This window comes from Phalacrocorax carbo, chromosome 5, assembly GCF_963921805.1.
Source record: "Phalacrocorax carbo chromosome 5, bPhaCar2.1, whole genome shotgun sequence".
NCBI lineage: Eukaryota > Metazoa > Chordata > Aves > Suliformes > Phalacrocoracidae > Phalacrocorax > Phalacrocorax carbo.
The window spans coordinates 53,835,995-53,848,920 of NC_087517.1; the positions used below are offsets into that span (position 1 = coordinate 53,835,995).

General features: G+C 47.0%; 1 long non-coding RNA gene across 1 annotated transcript; it reads left to right on the plus strand.

The window, feature by feature from the left end:
• The first annotated feature begins 5,973 nt into the window (after window positions 1-5,973).
• LOC135313476 (uncharacterized) lies at window positions 5,974-12,022 on the plus strand. The gene is made up of 2 exons (XR_010373109.1): window positions 5,974-8,857; window positions 9,883-12,022. It is a non-coding gene; the product is annotated as an uncharacterized LOC135313476 (long non-coding RNA).
• The last annotated feature ends 904 nt before the right edge of the window (window positions 12,023-12,926 follow it).

The window sequence follows — 12,926 nt, forward strand, 5'->3', positions numbered from 1 at the left end:
TATTTATAGCCATCCTCAGCATTACCAGTGAAAGTATTAATGCATTTTTCCCACGCTATGTTCATTGACCGCAGCAGAGCAACCCATTTTCAAGGGACTGTGTCAAAAGAGTGTTTAAGCCATGCCTCAGTTGCAGGAACAGGTGAATGGTTAATGTAGCAGGCAAAGTAATCAGCTTTAAATATTGGAATAAAGAAAAGGCAAAAAAGTGAAGATTAAGAGAGGACGCCTTAAATGGAAAAGAGAGGCTTAGAGTATCTCTAAAGTTGGCACCTACTTTCCAGCCTGGGGACAAAAAGGACTCCCTGGAACAGTAGGAGCTTGCATCCAGCTCTTATTTAAGACATGAATGTTGAGGGGGGTAGTGATCAGACCTTGAGGCTGTGTCAAAGACAGGAACAAAAGCGGCTTCAGGTCTCAGAAATCTGGAGTGATACCATTCGCGCTGCCAGAGTAGCTCTTGATTTTTAATGGCGTTGGCCCTAAGTGAGCTGGCGTTCCTGTATAATCCTCCACATCCTTCAGCTTTCCAAACCACCCTGGAGCCACCAGTAGCTTCCAGATGTTTCTCCCTCCTCTCTGAGAATGATACAGAGAGGAGAATAGCAGGTCTTGAATGGCTGAAGATGCAAGGTTTCAGAAGGACTACATGGCATTTGCAGGGACACTGCAACACTCCTGTTCCTGTGCTCCATCTGCAAAGAGAGTTCCCTTTCACTCCGAACACAGTGAAACTTGGGAAAAGCAGAAAGAAAAAGCCCTCCCTTTTCCCTTGTGGGAGAAAAGTGTGATTTCATCATTGCAAAGTGTGTGTTTCTTGAGGTGTGTAGGAGAAGCCACAATTACCTGGGCAGACAAAATGGTGGAGATGGGGCTTCTGGCTCTCTGGTCCACCTTCCTCCTGTGCTGCACCAGGTCCCGCCCCACTCCTGAGCTCCTCATGTTTCCGCAGCTTTATGCTTGCCCAGGAAGGGCTGCTTTTCAGAAATTCACCTGCTACCTGCATTTCCCCTATTTGGGAATGAGCTTTCCTTGCCTTTGAATCTACTAACGAATGCAGCTCATCATTCTTTGCAGGGTGTATCATGTCTTTCCATTAACGGCTCTTTGAGTGGTGAAGCCATGGCAACACTTGTGGGGCAAGTTTCAAAATTTGTCCACCCAGTTTAGGTCTTTCCCATTCATCTTCCTTACAATTTGCCGCTCTGAGAGCATGAAAATCTTGTGTATCGCCATGGGCTTTTATTGCAAAGCAGAGCACAAAATGGGTCTCTGGCTTTTCATGCAAGTGTGACAGCAGGAGGGGATGTACCTTCCACCACCACATTGGCATGCTGCCGGCAAGTGCAAGAAACTGCCTTTTTTCCCTGTTTCACAACAGAGCTGCACTGTAAACAGCATTCATCACACAGGGAGTTCCACTTAGAACTGGGTGAATGCTAGAAAAGTACTATTTACAAGTTCTCCCTCAAATAAAAACCATGAGTTCATTTTGGCACTGACAGTGATTCTCCTAGTGATTGCTTCTGGCAAGCTATCAGGCAGGTACAACAACACTGGCTGAAATATTCAGAGGATGGGGACACGTTGCGGATACTTGTGTAAATATGACAAACGTGTGTGCAAAGCTGTGTTCACGCAGGTTGGTGCAGCAAGGGATTTGCATAACTGGTTTGAGAGCTGCTTGTGGGTTCAGGGCTCCTCGAATCAAAGAAGAGAACCTCTGCCACATGACAGAAGTAAACAGGGACACACGCATGAACTTACCGAGAAGAGCGCAAATCAAAAAAAAGGGCAAATAACGAATAGTTGAACTGTAGTCAGGCTGCATAGTTTACAAGCAATCTGAAGACTGAGAAATGGCAAGAGAAACCATTCACATAATAACAGCGTGTCAAACACATCTGTAAAGTTCCTGCAGCATTTGCAAACAGAGACCTAAGTTCAACAGGATTTACTCGGAGCAGTTCATATGATTAAAATCAGGCAAGAGTGTAAGTATCTTACTGGAACAGGGCCAGAAGACAGGACTACAGTTGCATGGTTAATTGAGTTTGGCGAGTAGTTGTCCAGCTATATTTCCTGCGGGACTGATGCATGGAGTGGATCAATTGGTACTGGAAGAATTAAGGATGGGAAGTTCAGGAAAAGGAAGAGCAATGGGAGAGCTGACCGGGCTGGCTTACCGAGGTGGGCAAATGGGCTGACATTCAATAGGTGGCACCTACGAGGCAGGTGTCGCCTCACAGCCCTGCAGCTTCCAAACACTTTCCTGACACAGTTGGAGACTTAACCATATCCTGGCTGTAACCGATGCATCCACATGCGAAAGCAATTGTGATGGCTGGAAGGCCTTGGGTTCTGTTTTGTTTGCGTTGTTCATTTCCTACAAATGCAATTACCAAGGGATAAATTGAATTAGGTTGTAACATTATTTTGAAGATCTTTTCTGGTTTGCTTTACTTAAATTTTCTGAGAGGCCAGTGTTTACAGTTAAAAATACAATTTGGCAGAAGTACAATCAAGAGTGAGCAACACATACCACAAACAAAACCATTAAGATAATTTAGAAAAATTTTGTAAAAGACAATCAAGTGTTATGGGACCAATTTCCCACTTGGTCATCATGATCTTATGTCAACATTAACACCATTGACTTCAGCTGAGCCCTACAGGCACAAAGCTTGTGTGATGGGGTGGAAAACTGGCCCAGTTTAGGATTATGTATAATGTATTATTTAAAAGACAAAGAAGTTAATCCCAGGAGTGTGTAAGTACCCTGAAGTCTCTGAATGCAGTCCTTTTCCCACTGCAATCAAAGGCAGAGCACCCGTGTACTGGGAGGGGCTGGAATCAGGTGTCCCCTACCTGCCATTGGGAAGGCATGGCCACCAGCAATGCACTTTTTTGGGCAGGATGCATAGTTTAGGGCAGGATGGATGCTCTGGAGAATGGAGAGATTACTAGAGAGAAAGGTGTGTCTTCATCCCTATGCACATCCTCCCCCAGCCACCAACACCATCTTATTTCTCATTACTTCATGTTTCTCTGTTTTGAAAACAATATTTAAATTATTCCTGGCAGACTAGTAAAAGATCCTCAAATCAGTCAAAAAATATTTTTTTTTTTTTTTGTCTATAGGTGTACGGATAGAGATATGTATATCAAAAAACGACAGGATGTGTTTTTTACCTGGTTGATCATTGGGTTGTTTGTTTTTATTTTAGGTCTTTTAGAAGAACAATTATATTAGACATGTTGAGTTGGCCACGAGGATGAGTAAAACAGTCTGGGAGAGGAAAAGGTTTGTGAATATTTCAGAGTAATTACTAACAGTTAGTCCCAGAACCAGGAGGAAAAAAAAATAAAGAGGAACAAAAAAAAAAGCAAAGAAAAAGAGAGAACAGCTTTTGCCTGTTACTGATTTCCTTTTTTGTTACAGGGGCCATTGTTTGACAGGAAAAGAGAGCTGTCAGAAGACATTTGCATAGTGCAAATAGGGTCACAAATCAGAGGGACTGCATAGATCATTTAGCAGTGAGCCGGCAGCCATCCGTGTGCAACTGCGAGAACAAGATTGTTTTCTGGAATATGGGGAAAAGCTGATAGTTTTTCCACATGCAGTTGAGGGCTTGAGAAAATTTCAGGGAGAAAAGCTTCCTGCTTGTGGTGGGGTCTCCCAGGCTCTCGTGAAGGCGTTGCTGTTTGTTTATTTTCCTAGCTGCGTGCTTAAGATGCATTCTTTGAAAATGTAGCTGATGGGTCTGTTTGTATAGACTGTACTGCTGGTGAGTTAGACCAGGGGTTTGTGTTCATTTGGGAAAAGAGAAAGAATCCTGGCCATCAGAAATGTTTACTATATCAGGAAATGAATTCACTACTTGAGGGTTCCAGTGGATATAAAACAAAAATTAAAACAAGAGCCTTGTATAAACCTACTTTGTATTGTCTCCTCCATAAACAGCCCCATACGTGACAAAGCTCGGAGCGAGTGAGAGAGGTAGTTTTATTGGGGCATGTGGAGGGGAGTTAATTGCTGTCGTGTTTTGATTTTTTTTGCACATGTTGGTGAGTTTGAAGTGAAATCTGTTCTTTTTTCTTCCTCCCGTTCCAGGGTGAGCTGAGCCTTTGCTGAGAAATAACACTAGGCAAAATGACTTCAAGCTGTCACCATTACACAACCTAAACTTTATTTCTTCATTAATGCATTACAGAGCAAAAAAACAATGAGAGCATTCCTCTGGAATGTGTGTTTACTGAGCACAAAATGATATGTTTACTGAAATAGCAGTTGCTGCCGGGTTACCCAGTGGGAGAGAGCTTTCTCTTTCCACACCGGTCCGAGACCCAAGTGCCATTCTGCTCCACAGACTTTAGTGCTGGTGATTTCCCCCTGCTGCCCCAGTCCCTATGCGGGGAGAGGCCAAGAGGGTCCCACAGGAAAAAGCAGCAGCAGTGCCAATCAAAGCCTAGGCTCAGCATCATCCAGCAGCACCTTTCTGGTGGTTCTGGGAAGCCCTAGAGGAAAGGAGAAAAAGGAGGGAGATTTTGAGGCATCCCTTCCTGGAAAAAGCATAAGTCAGAGGAGAAGAGGCTAAGCCCAGTGTTTCAGGGCAGGCAGCAGTGCTCCTCTTGGCGCAGGAGTAGGAGAGATGCTTAGGGCAGAGGACACATTGGCAAAGGGTCTCTCCCCGAAGAGTGGGCAGAGGTGATGGCCAGGGACTGGCAGAGCAGCTCCTGGGTACAGCAGTGCTGGGGGAATGTGCCATGGGAGGAAGGGTGGGAGGGCAGGCAATGTCCTTTGTGGTCACAGTAATGAAGACATCATTCCCGATGGCCAGGATGTGATGGGCATGTTGCAAATGCCCCAAACAAAAACGGGCAGAGGAGGGAAGAAAGGGAGTCAGATAGGCAAAGGAAAATAAAACCAGTGATGGAGCTTTCTCTTTTATCTCAAGAGTCAAAGCAAACCATGCGTGTGTCAGTACATGTCTACACACAGGTGCACACACCCTCCTATGCACCCAGTCTCATAAATTCAAAGGTGTTGGGGTTTTTTTTCTCTTTATTCCAGTGAGATTCAGGCAGCAAAAACAATAATTAAGGAGCTTTTGCTTATTACAACTGCCAAGCAGACATCAGGTTGGCTGCAGCGCTGTTTGGTGTGGATATGGCTCTCCAGTGATTCATAACCAGCCCAATCGGAACAGGGTTCATTGGTGCCCCAACCAACAAAAACACAACTGCAATGTTTTCTCTTCATTCCCTTCTCCTTTAAAGAGAAATACACACACACACATGGTGAAAAAATAAAACCAGAGAGTGCTTTCTAACCTGGTACAGCATATTACACTAATTAAGGGATGCTGTTACTCATGCATCATTCACGACCCTGCCAAAACTGGGAACAAACAGTCCCTACAATCTGGATAGGACTGTTTGATCTGAACTTTGCAGAGTTTTCTGATCTGAAAAAGCCCAAATAGAAAACATCCTTCCTCACTGCTAACTCCCTGTGGTTGGCAGTGTACTGGGCAGTTCTCTCACCCTGATCCACTTCTCTATGATCACAGATTGATACTCTTGTCCAGCAGTGACCTCAGGACAGGTGAAGGGACCCACACAATGTCATGTGCCGTCATCTTTCCACTGGGTTGCAGCAAAGACCTCAGAGGTTCTGCATTGGGCCAGCACCTGCCATAGTGGGAAAGTCCCTGGAAACCCAGAGGAGGCTGCACCTGAGCACCGCCTTTGCCCTGGAGATAAAAGCATCTCCTTGCTGAGGCACCCTTCACCCTGGTGTTGCAGTGCTATGGACTTTTTGGTGTTCCATTTGACACCGCAGGGACAGGGGGGCACTGCTGCCAGGAGAGCCAGAGGTGTTATCTCCCCAAATCCTTCTTGCTGAAGTGTGGAGGAGAGCTGGGGAAGTCCTTTGTGGTGTGTCCAACCATGACTGAGAGGGGCCAGGAAAGTGTGCTATTTGTGTACATGCCATGTATGTTACTCAGCACCGTGCTGAGAAGGATTGACAGAAGCTGCAGAAAGGCTGAGTAAAATTTTCCAAAATACCTAAGTGATATAGAAGTCTCCCATCCTATTTTTAAAACGTGACTGAAGCATGCAAGGCCCAGAGCCTTAAAAGTACCTTTGCAGATAGCTTCTGTGGAGCTGGGTACCTGAAAGAGCTGAGCACCTCCATCCCATTGCCCTGGTGACCCATCCTCCCTGATGGTCTGGGGCCCCTCCATGCTCAGTCACATAGGTTCAGCCCCCAGTGCCCAACAAGTTGCCTCTTTTGTAAGTGCTGCAGGGACCTGCAGCAGACTACTGTCGAGTGCCTGTCACCCAGTGGAGATCTGTCTTTCCTTACACCAGTCCCACCAGAGCTGCTTCATACTTGGGTTTTGCTCCCAGACATGCTGCCCCTGTTTTTCCCTCCTTCTCTTCTTTGTTGATCCAGAAGCCGCTGCCAGGTGGTAACTACTTTCCAGCCCAGCCAGCTTGCACCTGGGACATCCCTGAACATCCCAGCCACTGTGCACAGTTACGTTGCTCTCAGCAGACCTTGTAACTCCAGGATGGGTGGTAAGGTGACTTTAATGGTGTCTTTTCTCGCTGGCCAGCAGGGTCTGTGAGCCCCAGCCTGGCTGGCTTGGCCCAAAATATCTCAGGCTGCTTCCACAGCAATGAAATGTCACCTATTTATTGCTAATGACAAAGGCAGGTGGCTGGGGCAGGCAAAAGGAGAATGGCAGGGCTCAGAGAGATGGGAGAAGTTAAAAAGGTCAAAAAGCAGTTATTTTAGCTGCTGGCTTTGTGCAATTTTGGGAGAAGAGTACTGTTTGCATTACATGTAGCAAGCGCAGGTCTCAGCTGCAACAGCACACTCTTCCCACTCCGTGTTTTTGCAAATCTTTCTGCCTATTTGTAGCACCTCCTGCTGTATTGCTCATACCAGCCCTTGCTCAAGAAAGATACTGGAGCCATACGTCGGAGCCGTATGTCTCATCGGCACAGCAAGACTCGAGCAGAAGCTATTGCCAGAGGCAGAAATACTCCCATGGATGCAGCCAGTAGAATAGGTGGAAATTTTCCAAATTTCTTTTTGCAGAGGGAACACTTTTCCCCATGAAAAATGTGGAGGGAATGAAGGGAAGGTTTGATAATGACTTTTACAATATGTCCTTTCCCATTTCTAACTTCTTCAAATTGTCTTTTCTATCTTACGATGCCCTTGTGGAGCCCTGACTCTCTGGCTGATGTCAAGGCAGGAATAGTGAGGAAAGAAATATTGTCACCCAAGCTGTGGTGCTGAAAGCTCTTTCTTGTCAACGCTCTGATACAAATAACTGTATAGATACCAGGACGTGCTCCTAAAGTTTCTGCTTTTGCGCAAGAGCCCTTCTGGCCTCTCAGCTGCTATGGCAGGGCATCCTATGTCCCATGTCTCTCCCAAGCAAATCCTTCCCCTGTAGACCAGAAAATGGCATTGAAGGAGCTGGTTTGCAACAGCACTGTGGTTGGTGAGGATGGAGTGAGAGACCAGTAGCAAAAGATAAGGGTTTGTGAAGCACCAGCAAGAGGCAGGCTGGGCGCTCAGAGGAAACACAGGCACCATGAAGCACTTGGACTGAAGCAACCCCATGCTGCATGCACTTTTGCGGGGTGGAAGCCTAGACCACCCAGTGTTGCAGTGGGATCCCTAACATGGTAGGGGGAGAAAACCTTTAATAGTGGGATGTCAGCATATTACAGCGAGCAGCCAAGGAGCTCATAGTGACGCAAGCACTTACACCAAGGACAGGTCCAGAAGTATGAACTCCTGCATGCCCCCCAGACACCATCCCTACAGTACAAACTCCCTAACTTCTAAATGCCAGGATGTCTATTTTGCTTTCTTTTGAAGTCCTGAGATGCTGGTAGAGCCAGTGGTGATTTGTGAGCTTGTGTCTCTGCAACCAGTCACCTGCTGAACCCTGGGGACACTGTGCATCCTTTGGGTACCAACAGTTGCATCCCTTCTGGCATGATGCAGTGCTGGCTCCCGTGCCAGGGAGCTGCAGCCACAGGGAAGCCACGACCGCTCAGATGAGCACCTTTGATAAATGTCCACCCTCCCACTTTCCTGCTGTATGGACCAGATAGCTGCAAGCCAAGGCCATTACTCAGCGTATCATCAGGTGTGTAAATGTGTCCTGTGCACTCCAAATTGGCAGGGAGATGACTATTTGAAGGAAGCTGAAGCCAAAAGGGCTGTGGCATCTGGCCAAATCTGCTGTCGATTTTAAAGCCGATTCCGCTGTTCCTCCTGTGGAGCAAAACAACCATATTTTTCATTTTGCAAAGGACAAAGCTCAACAGAGCTTTGATTTTTTTTCTTTTTTTTGGCTTTTTTTTTTTGGTTGTGTTTGCTAGGAATTTATTGAATGCTGTTACATTATTCTTCTTGCTGTCAGGAAACAGGCTGATTCCCCTCCCAAGTAGCAAAGTTTGGCTACTGAGCAACTAGGCTGCATGGGGCTTTTTGGCCACTGGTGAGGCTACTGTCTTAGGCGGTGGCCTATGAATGTCCTCCAAACACTTGGCATCAAAAAGCTTTGCCATCAGCCTCGGGAAGGTCCCCTATCAATGGGCGGTGAGTGGGTAGCACAGCTCTTGGGCCTGAAGAAAGCAAAATCCCACTGCCGTAAAAGCTGTAACACAACATCTGGTTTGCTTTATATTCTAAGTGCTGCATTTCGTCCCAGGAGAGTGGCCCCAAGCCATTTGGTGTGGTCCAGGTCTGTTGGGGAAGGTGCCCCACTCCCCAGCATCCACAGCTGGTCCTGCATGCTGAGGAATGCACAGTCCCATGGTAAGACATTTGTAAACCTGAATCCTCCTTCCCTGTTCCTTCAGTGGAAAGTACGGGAGGAAAAAGCCTGCAGTATTTTTTTGTTAAGGGGCTGAGCAGCAGGAATGGGTCAGGAGAAGACAGTAGCATGAACAGAATAGAATTGGCACTTTTCTTATGCCCCCCTCCTCCCAGTTATCCATTGTAATTATGCACCTGACCCGTCCACCTCCATCTACACAAAAAATCTGTTGTTTGACCACCTGCCAACCATCCTCTTTCTGTGCTGGAGCAGGTCTCGTTCAGGGGAAATTTCCCCAGCCGTGGAGAAACTGGAGCGAGAAGCATTTTCCATGGGTTCATTCCATTATTCATCGTTATCTTGCCCTCAGGCCACCCCAAACAATTTCCTTCCCCTCCATGTACACCCTTCAAATGGTTTTAGAATAAGACACTGAAAAATAAAGTTAAAGAAACTCAAAAACCAAAAGCATTGAAAACACTCAAATATACTGCTCGGCTCTTTCCTCCCTGCACCATTGTCTTAGGAGGGCTGGCGCGGGACCAGACTTCTTTCTTATTACCAATCTTAACTACTCCACTGGGCATCGAAAAATAAAGCCCTATAAAAGTCACTAATTAAATAAGTTCTCCCATCTGACCTAATACAAGCGACATGGGAGGTTGCATGATTTTTATTTTTTTTAGGGTGTGGAGTTTTTTCCCCCCTCTCTTTTGTAGAGCCCACGTTTCTGACAGGGATTAGTTGTTTTTCTGGTAAGGGAGAGGGATTTCAAGGTCATGGAATGAATAAATGATGATAATGCGCGGCCGCGGGGGAAAGCGAGCACAGTGAGCGCGCAGCAAGCAAGCACGGCATCAGCCAAGGTGCTTGCTGCCTCCTCAGTCCCCTCTGAGGGGGACAGGGCTTGGGTCGTCCCTCCCCGTGGTAGCTGTGTGGGTGCTTAGCCTCCCCACTATTGTTTGCCAGGGCAGCCGCTTCTTTTTTGTAATTATCATTATTATTTTCTTCTCTCACAACTCAGGAGCGTGTGGTTATCTCGTCTGCGCATCCCCTGCCCCGAGGCTCTACGGGGCTCTCTGGCTCCGGGCCTTGTGGGGTGCACGCCTGCCCCAAAGCAAGTGAGATGGAAAATTAGCGGCTGGATTTCCTGTTATTCTTGGGAATTTTGGATGGGTTTGTGCAGCTAGATATTCACCACACTCAGCCGCAGTGCTTGAGCACTGTGCAGCCACTCACTGTCTTCTCCCCGGCTCCTCGGACATGATCCGACAAGTGAGATGAGCTGGGCAGTTTCAGCCCCCTGCCCCACTGCTGGGGCTGTGCAGGGCAATGCTTTTTTCTCCTGACTCATTCACTAATAAGCTCGCTTCTTGTGAGAGCGTCCCAAGGTTTTCTAACAACAGGAAGCAGTGCGCTGCCTGCCCCGGGGTCCAGCCGCATGTGGGAAGAGGTGTGGCTGCCTCCAATTTCGAGGAACACCAGTGTTATGAGCAGCCCTGTTCTCAGCATGCTTTCTCCTCGGTCTCCTCCTCACTGGCTCCAGCTCGATTCCCCTTTTTTTCACTTCCTACCCTAATAACCAAGGGATTGCAACTGGGATTGGCCCTTCAGAGACAGGTGTGTCGGGAGAGGGTTGTAGCTCCTGAAAGGTAGCAGGTAGGGGGTAGGGATGCTGAGCCCAGGGAAATGTGCATGTCTGTTGTGGCTGCCCTGTTTTGGCTTGCTAGAGGTCCCAAAGTCAGTCCTGCAGTGAAGCAGATGCCAAAGGGTTTGAGCACACACCACCAGCAGATTTCCCAAATCTCTTTCTCTTTTTTGACACAGAACCTCTGGCAGTGAAGGGTCTTGCCCTTTAATGCAGAGATGGATGGGACCTGTCAAGCTAGACAAGCTTTTCAGTTGCTGCTCCTGCCTCTCTTCACGCCTGGAGAGCCAGGCAGTGCAGACCCCCCGGGGACGCCTCCCGGCGGCCCTGATTTAGCTTATTCTAGGCCATGCTGAGAATTATTAGCTGCAGGAGTCTGCCTCTCTTCCCTCCTCGTGGAGACTAGTTTTCTTATTTTAGCTTGGTGCTTTGCTTTCCCCCTACGCAGGCTATTTGTTCTATAGCTTTTACACTACAGCTAGGATAAATAAACAGCAGCTGAGAGGGGGCCACCATTATCAGGGAGGGCAAGGATGGGTGCAGGGGGCTGGGAGAGGGTGGTGGAAGCCTTGCCCAGAGCTGGGCACTTTCTTAATGCAACCTCCTGGAGTACAGTCCCTGGAGCCAGGGCCACGGGGAAGCTGTGCAGCATTTGCCTGGCTTTATTCCTGTGGCTGTCATGGTTGAGGACAGCTGTCAGTTTCAAGCGCAAGGTGCTTCCAGGCACTGCAATCTCTCTGCAAACCTGCACCATAGCAAAGCAAACTGGAGCAGCTGTGTGGAGCCATCAGTCTCATTGCTTAACCCATGGAAAGACTTCACATGATGTTTCTGTGACCAGTTGCTTCAAATCTTCCAGCAAATGCCCTCTGGCTATTAATGTTACACGAATATTCCTGCATACTCATTTATTAATGAGAGGCCCGTGGAAATGACAAACCCTAAACAAACACAGGATACTGTTTGTGGAACAATTACATTTGCTTTGCACCAGCTTGTGGCCTAGAAATAACATCCCTGAATTGGGCTCATGTCAATCTAGTCATGAGAGAAATATGTTGTGTGACTTGGCTTAAATGACAGGGCTCTCCACTGGCTTTCCAAGCAGTGGTGAGCACTTTTGGTTAGTGACCAGGACTCAGCAAGTTTCAATGCAGTCAATGCTTCACGCAAGTTGCATTATTTTTCTGTGCGCCATCTATAATCTCGAAAGGCTTCACGCCTCATGGGTCTTGTGCTGAATGCATGGTGGAAAGTATCAGATATGCCTGCACAGTCCTCTTAGGAGCTGATTTCCAGAAATGAAGACCAAATAAGATGCAGACCAAGAGGCGGGATGAGAAGGGCATGAGCACAGCCTTGATGGAGCAAGCTCATCTCCAAGCTTCATCAGACACCCTGACCAAGGCATTAGCAGGACCTAACTGGCTTCTTACCCTGCAACTCAAGGAGGAAACCCTTTAAATATCTATGTTCTTTGTATATTAAAAATATGAGACATATGCACTGTCACTGATTTACTGTCTGAGCAAATTTATTTAGGAGAGAGTCCAGGTCTTGAGTGAAGAGAGAAGCTGTCCTCCAGCAATAGAAATGATCGCTGAATATTTAATATGATGTTGAGCATCATAGTGCACCTCAAATGGGAAGATCTGGGGACTTGGCCCTCTCTCGGGTGACTTTGGACCGTTCAGGTCTTTTGTGGCCATCCTATGTTGCAAACATCCTTTGCGATGCCTACGATCCTGCAGGCTACCGAGTGGGAATGACTTTCATTTTTCCACAAGTAAAGGCTGACAGCAATTACAGGTGTTTGGGGGCTGCTCTGAGAATAGCAGGAGATGAGTCACATGCTTCTCTGACCAAGAAGGGCCATGGATAAAAGATCATAATTTAGTTTTCGGCAGGTGCTTTCATTAGGAGGCATTGCCTGGCTCCTGCAACCTCTTGTACTTTACAGTCAATGCAGTTCAAGCTAAAAGCATTTTTAGTGGGGAACCTGGCACTGGACAGGGTGGTCAGAATTAGCGTGCTGCAAGGCAGGAGAGGGCTGTGGGGCTTGGGGTAAGTAGATAAACTATTTGTTATTGAGCAGCAAGAAAATGTTACTTGCCACAAAGCTTTTTCTGCAGGAAATCGTTGGCTCATGATGGATGGCCAGGTTTAAGGCGGCAGGAAAACAAAATGGATCATAAACAGATTCTACCTTAGCCTCTAACAACAAACCTCCAGAAACAGCTTTTGGTTGGTTGGTGCTTAGGGACTTTAAAAGACAAAATAACTGAGATCTCCCCTACAGAAGGCACACGTATGGATCACAGAATAATACAGTCATATTTAAAGACATTCATATAGACTACAGAATATGGGGGGATTGCCTGGTATTCACGCATAGCTTAAATACATCAGTTCAGCTGTAT